This window comes from Heterocephalus glaber, unplaced genomic scaffold, assembly GCF_053883595.1.
Source record: "Heterocephalus glaber isolate CG9 unplaced genomic scaffold, H.glaber_assembly_v1.0 deba00001687, whole genome shotgun sequence".
Taxonomy (NCBI): domain Eukaryota; kingdom Metazoa; phylum Chordata; class Mammalia; order Rodentia; family Bathyergidae; genus Heterocephalus; species Heterocephalus glaber.
This window is the reverse complement of record NW_028258412.1, coordinates 27118244-27124781: the sequence shown is the minus strand read 5'-3', so window position 1 is coordinate 27124781 and position 6538 is coordinate 27118244.

Below are 6538 nucleotides of genomic sequence, written 5' to 3'. Positions count from 1 at the left end.
CCATCCCCTCAGTCAGCGGAGCACACAGACCAAGGGAAACGACACAGCCATGCCCACCTGGGTGGTGAAGCATTACCTACGTGGGACACACCTAGGTGATACGTGCTGACAGCTCACAAGTCCCATCACTTGCAGTTTGCCCTGGAACCATGCAGGGTCATGGGATAGAGCCCGGGGAGCCACCCTGGATTCCAGACCCAGCCTAGACCCCTGACTGCCAAGCTGTGGAGAGGCCCGGGTGCCAGGAGGCTCCTGGAAGCCCACCGAGTGGCTGGTGTTAGGGACGGGCAAGTTTCTGCTGCTCCCACATCTCTTCTGCTTTTGGTTTTGTTTTGCAGAGCTAGGTGGAAGCTGGGGCCTCATGCATGGGCTGCACCCCAAGTCTCCCGCCCATCCTAACAGCTCTCGGACTCTCACGGGGTGTTGCTGAGGAAACAGTAGAACGTGGCCCTGCACCTAGTGTTGCCTCCTGGCCTTGGCCTGGGACCGGGCTGCATGGTGACATGGGCTGTAAGGCTCCCAGGCTCAGGAAGAGAGCGTCCAGCTTCGGGGCGGCTCCTGCTTTCCAGATGTGTGGTGTGAAGCAGCTCAGGTGACCTCTGCTGCCACCACTAGGTCTGCAGTCCCAGCTCAGTCCTCATCCGAGCGGCAGGCACCCACAGTCACCTCCTCACTGCGTGCACGGCTGAGTGAGGGCCAGGGGATCCTCGCCGTACCCCTCTTCATCCAAACTGGCCAGGGTGCAGCTCTGTGGCCCAGGCCTGGCCCTGACCCCGCCCAGGCTGACATGTGGCCCCTGGGTGCAGCACCGCCCTGGACTCGCTCCCTGGAAGCAGAGGTTCCCTGCAGGCCCCCAACCATCCCAGCTCACGAGGCTGCCTGGCCCTGACCTTGCTGCCCTCATGGGACAGGCTCGGGGCGGGCAGTCCCAGGACTAAAGCTCCCTCCCGCGTGTGCCCGTCCCCATGCTCCCCGCTCTGTGAGGACTGAGAATGCCCCGAGCTCTCAGAAGACATCAAAGTCTATTCCAGTTCTCAAGAACAAAGCGTGTCCTGGCAGAGAGCTGCGATTACCGCGCATTAAAAACACCCGGCCCTTCCAGGGCCGTCCGTCTCCCTGGTTTCTTACACCTGATCACGCAGAGTGACATGGCCTCGTTTTAACCACAAGCTCGTAATGTGCACAAGTGTCTAGAGGGGAAGGGACCGGGCCCCCCAGGAGGAGGATGCTGTGCTTGTCACACTCACTGGCTGCTGGGCTGTGTCTAACCCACCCCCGAGCCCCAGGACCTGGGTGGGGACATTCACGTCACTCAGCATTCCCGAGCTCCTCCTGCCAGGCCCTGTCTGTACCAAGGGGGTCAAATATTGCAAGCCCCAGCCCGGGCCTCCCCACCCCTCTGGTGTGGAGAAGATACAGATGCCATATGAGAAATCCACTCCAGAGGCTCCGGCGCCCAGAGCTGAATCAGGAGAGATGAAGTCTTATGAGCCGGTGGGTGACTACGCAGGCTGCAGAGCAGTGATGGGCACAGAGTCCCTGATGGCCACAGTGGGACTGGCTCCAGGCCTGCCCGGCTTTGGGGTGCAGCGGGGGCCCTTTCCCCCCAGCCACCCTTGGGACCCTCAGTCAGGGGCCCTGCACAGGACCAGAGAGGAGATGCCATCAGGGAAAGACGCAGCTCAGCTTGAAGTGGAGCTCGCCCGGTGACACTGCAGGGTCCCTGGAGCTGAGGGTCCCTGACGTCCCCTCAGAGCACCTGCTCCTCCACACAGACTCTGCCTGCCCCCCCCCCCCCCGCAGCAGGGACGGAAGTGGAGCAGGAGGGCCTGCCCATTCCTCCTGTGGACCCGTGCTGCCTGCATGGCTGTCATGTGGAAGAGGGGACGCACCGAGGGAAGCTGGGGGGACAGTGACAGCCTGGCTTCCAGCAGCATGGAGCCCTGGAGTCCGGGCAGGGTTCTGATCCCAGAGGCCAGTCTGGCAGGAGCTGAGCATCATTGAGGGGGAAGTGGGGTTCGGGGCTGCAGCCTCCAGTTCCTGATCAGCCGTCAGGAGACAGAAGTGATGGCCAAGCCCACCTCGTCAGACCTGCCCTGCTGAGTGCAGGAAGTGTGAACAGAAGCTGGACCCGGGTGCCACCCAGTTTCCTGCTGCAGAAGGAAGCTCCCGGCAGCCAGGGGAGGCCAGGCATGCGCGAGCAGCCAGTAGGTACGATTCCCTGCCCCACTGGAGCCCTCGCTGCCCACCAGGCCATCCCCCGAAGGCCCTTGCCGGGCACTTTTTTGTCCAAGCTGCTCTTGCAGGGAAGGTTTGGGGCACAAGTGTCTGGGGGGGGGGCTGGATGCCCAGAACCTGCTCCGATCAGCACCCACAGAGGGGCAGGAAATGCTCCTGGGACGGTGCGTGTGTCAGGGGGCAACCGTCACAAGTGACAGGGACTCCGGACTGTAGCAGCTTCGATGGGCCCAGCTTGCTTCTCCCACACGTAGGGTAGAGAAATGCAGTCCAGGGAGGCCCCACTGCTCATCTGTGGAGAAGGAGGCTCCTCTGACTGTCTCCAGGACATCTTCAGGGTGTGGTTCCCCTTCAGTTCCAACTTGGCTGCTTGAGCTCCAGCACCCACATCTACATTTCGTCCATCTGCCTGGGGCAAGATCCTTATCTGACTCTGCTCCCTCAGCTCCTCCATCCTCCTCCAGGCAGGGAGGATCCGTGTGCTCCCTATCTCCAGCCCTGTGGAAAAGCCTCAGCAGTGTCTGCCTGCAGCACTGCCAGGGAGAGGGGAGGGGTTGTCACTCCACATTTGAGGATGTGTGGACACCAGGAGGCCTTGCAGCCAGGTAGGGCAGAGACGGATGTGCGCATGTGGGCAGTGGCACGACGGTTTGTCACCTGAGAGCAGCGAGCGGGATCCTCAGGACCCCCTCAGCCCTGCACTATTGGCAGCGACCTGGAGTGAGGCTCTCGCTGCCCTGCAGATGTCCAGTGGCCCCTGCAGTGCACAGCAGGAAGCCCTGCTCAGCACGGAGCGGGGAGAGTGGCTCTGCCCCGCCTGGTGAGTCCATGGGCAGCTCCAGCTGCCAGGCTGCTGTGTCCCTCACCAGGAGCTGTCAGGGGAGGCTCTGCCACATGAGGACTCAGTGTCCCACAGGTCAGCCCCGGAGGGTGGGCGGCCAAGGAGCTCCAGGCCTTTAAATCAGTTCCTGGAAAGGAGGACGGGTAGACAGGCCCAGGTGAATGCCCGCTGCGGTGCCCTTTCCCTGGGCTCTCTCAGCCGGGAAGCAGGCGTGGCCAGGACTTCTGAGTCAGAGCGGCCTCAGCTGCCCCATCTGGAGTCTGGCTTCCGCAGCAGGGTTGGGATTCAGTTCAGTCCGCATGGATGGGAAGAGATGGGCGGTTTCTGCTTCTGACTCTGCTCTGCCAGAGGGACCACCTAGCCCTGCACGCTGTGGGGATTCTGCACCCCATTTCTACCCTTCCCCCAGGGTCGAGCCCAAGTTCCGGAGTGAGCCGGGAGCTGCACACTGGTCAGTTCCTCCACGGTCCTCTCCGAGTCCCCAGAGGGTGGTGTGGAGGGCGGAGGCCGGGAAGATGGATCCTTCTCCATGCAGCTGAAGTGCACCTCGAAGGTGCCCTCAGGAAGCTGGCGGCCAAGGATCAACTCCCTCCCCGTAGAACTCTGATCCAAAGAAAATCTGTTCCCAAAGCCCAGCATGCCTGGGAAAGGCCGTCCTGCACCTGGCCCTGTGGGCGTCCTCCCCTCCAGAGGGAACCACACGGACCCTGCCCGACACTGCTCGCTGCTGCTGCACCGCAGCAATGCGGGTCCTGCTGCATGCAAGGAGGGAGCAGGAACACTGGAAAGGAGAGCAAAAGCCAAACCCGACCCAGGCGCCAGAGTCTGCAGCCTGTGGCCTCTCTGGCTACAACAGCCATCAGGCCCAGCCCGTCCTCGAAGGATCAACGCGAAGCCCAACATGCAGAGCAGCAAAGGCGAGGAAAACAAAACGTGCATCAGCGCAGACTCACAGGACACACACTGGAATTATCAGACAAGAAAGGCAAAGGAAGGGTGATTAACAGGCTGAGTCACAACGGAGAAAGTACACGGCACACAGAACAGACCGGTGAAGTGCGCGGACAGCCATAAAGGTACCAACAAATCAAACTGAAGGTTAGAAATTGAAACCCCTCTGCAGCCGGGAGGAGTGAATCTGGTGGGTCATTGGTGGACTAAAGAGCCGAAGCAAGGCTTGAAGCTCAGGATGGGTTGACAAGAACGTCTCGTACGGAAGTGCAGAGTACCCCAATAACACCACCCCAGGCCTGTGGGCCAACTGTGAAGGACGTAACGTGGGCAACCGGGACACCAGAGAAAGGAAAGAGTCGGTACAGAAGGAATACCTGAAATTACAATGGCGAGAACCTTCCGAAATTAATAACACCGAGCTACAGGTTCAGGAAGCACAGGGGACACCAAGCCCAATAGATTAAAAAAAAAAAAAAAGGACAATGCATATATTTCATGTTAAAATTGTTCAAACCCAAAAGAAAATTGTTTGAAGTCAGGAAAAGCCCATCTTCCCCGCAGACGAGAAGGAATAAAGATTACTGTGGACTTCGTATCAACCATGCAGGCAAGAACAGGGGTGTGAAATGCTCCAATATGGAAAGAAGAAAATGCATTGACATGGTGTTTATACAAGCTCAGGAGAATTACTCTAAAGGTGAGGGAGAATAAAGACTGTCTCTGACAAGCAAGGTGAGAGAGCTCAGCCGGCTCATCCCTGCAACACTGGAAACCCACAGGTAGAGTACGGGAAGATGCTTGGAGACAGAGACACCGAATCCACGAGGCTTTTGTGACAATGTATTACTACAATTCTATTTTGCTGTCATTGTTCATCTTTTGGTGTATCTGATGGATAAACTTCTCCTCAGGTGTGCGCACAGGAACACACACGGCCTACCTCGGCGCCCACTGGAGGTGGGTAGAGGACCCCACGGTCAGCCGTATGGACCGGGAAAGGGACAGCCGGGTCCTGAGGGCTGAGAGGCCAGCCTGGTGGGCACTGCCAGGAGCCCACCGTGCCGTCACTTCCTTAAGGGTGGATTTGGGTTAAAAACGTCAGGAGCAGAGGAAACTCGGTGCGGGTTATATGGCGACTTTCTATACCACTTCCACAATTTTCCTGTACATCTAAATTGTCTTAAAACAAAAGAAGTTTATTTTAAAAAGAAGGAGGCATGGAGACCAGAGCCCAGGGGTGGGTCTAAAGGCAGGAAGTCCTCCCGAAGATGCACCTGGTCCGGTTGGGTCCTTCCGTCTGTGTCCAGGGGACCCAGCTGCTCCCAAAGGCGACCCCGACCTCTGGTGGAAAGGCAAAGCCCGACGATCCATCCCTCCCTCCCAGCAAAATCTGCACATTCTGTATTCATCAGAAGTCGGGCGGGCCGCAGTCACTGCCCCAGTGAGGCTTTTGAGTGAGACAGAATGAACTGCGCCTGGAAAACACCAGCTGAAGAGCCACATTGTTCCTTCAGGGCATGCAGCTCCGGGCGAGGTGGTGTTTGGAGGCAGCCAGACACTGCAAGGCCGGGAGGCGGCCCCTAGGGCTTCCCCGGCCCCCCGCCCCGAGGCCCTTCCGAGAGCCTGAAAGTCTGATGGAGGAAAGCTCAGCTCAGGAAGACCCTGTGGGGTCTGGGAAACTATCCTGCTCTGCAAAGTAAGATCACAAATAATACCAAGAAATGGCACTGGGCAAGACTTGTCACAGAAACACACACACAAGGACGGACATGCCCCAGGCTTCCAGTGGAAGAAGGCGGAATTCCCGGCATCACTCAAAGAAGGGCTGCTGAGGACAGCACTGTGCGTGGCTGGGATATCACAGCAGGGCAGATCCAGCACGGGCTTTGTTGAAATCAGGCCCTAGAGAGCTGACCCCATGAAATACAAATCACTTCGGGACACACATCGAGCCCTGAGGACAGGTCTGTCTGCAGCGCAGTGTCTGGACCAGGGGCAGCCTGAGCTTCCACCTCACACCTCAGACTAGCGCACACTTCACAGCCCATGAATTGTTTCTGGAGTTTACCATACTCTCTCATTCAGGTCCTCCAGGAACAAACTATGGAGGTGAAACTGTAGCTAAGGGAGAGAGGGTGTTACAAGACAATGTAAGAGAAGCAACAACATGAAGACCCTTCCTTTAAATATTAAAGAGAAACAAGGCTGCCTCAGAAAGTGCCTAGAACACAAAGCTACCTGGCCCTGCTGCGGCATCATTGGAGATGGAGGAAAATCAAGACAGCCTTGACTCAAGCTGCTGCAAAGATAGAAACCCAGACAGCGGAGGCAACACCGAGAAATAACGGAACAGAAAAACAGGGCCCAGGAACAAAATGCCAAATGCCAGTGTTCTAGGAGCACAGCACAGGAGTGGGAAGGGAACACTCCAGCGCAGACTGTCACGAAGGCTAAGAATAGCCAGCGGGCGCGAACAGACCAGGCAGCCTGCAGCGAGAGGCAGTG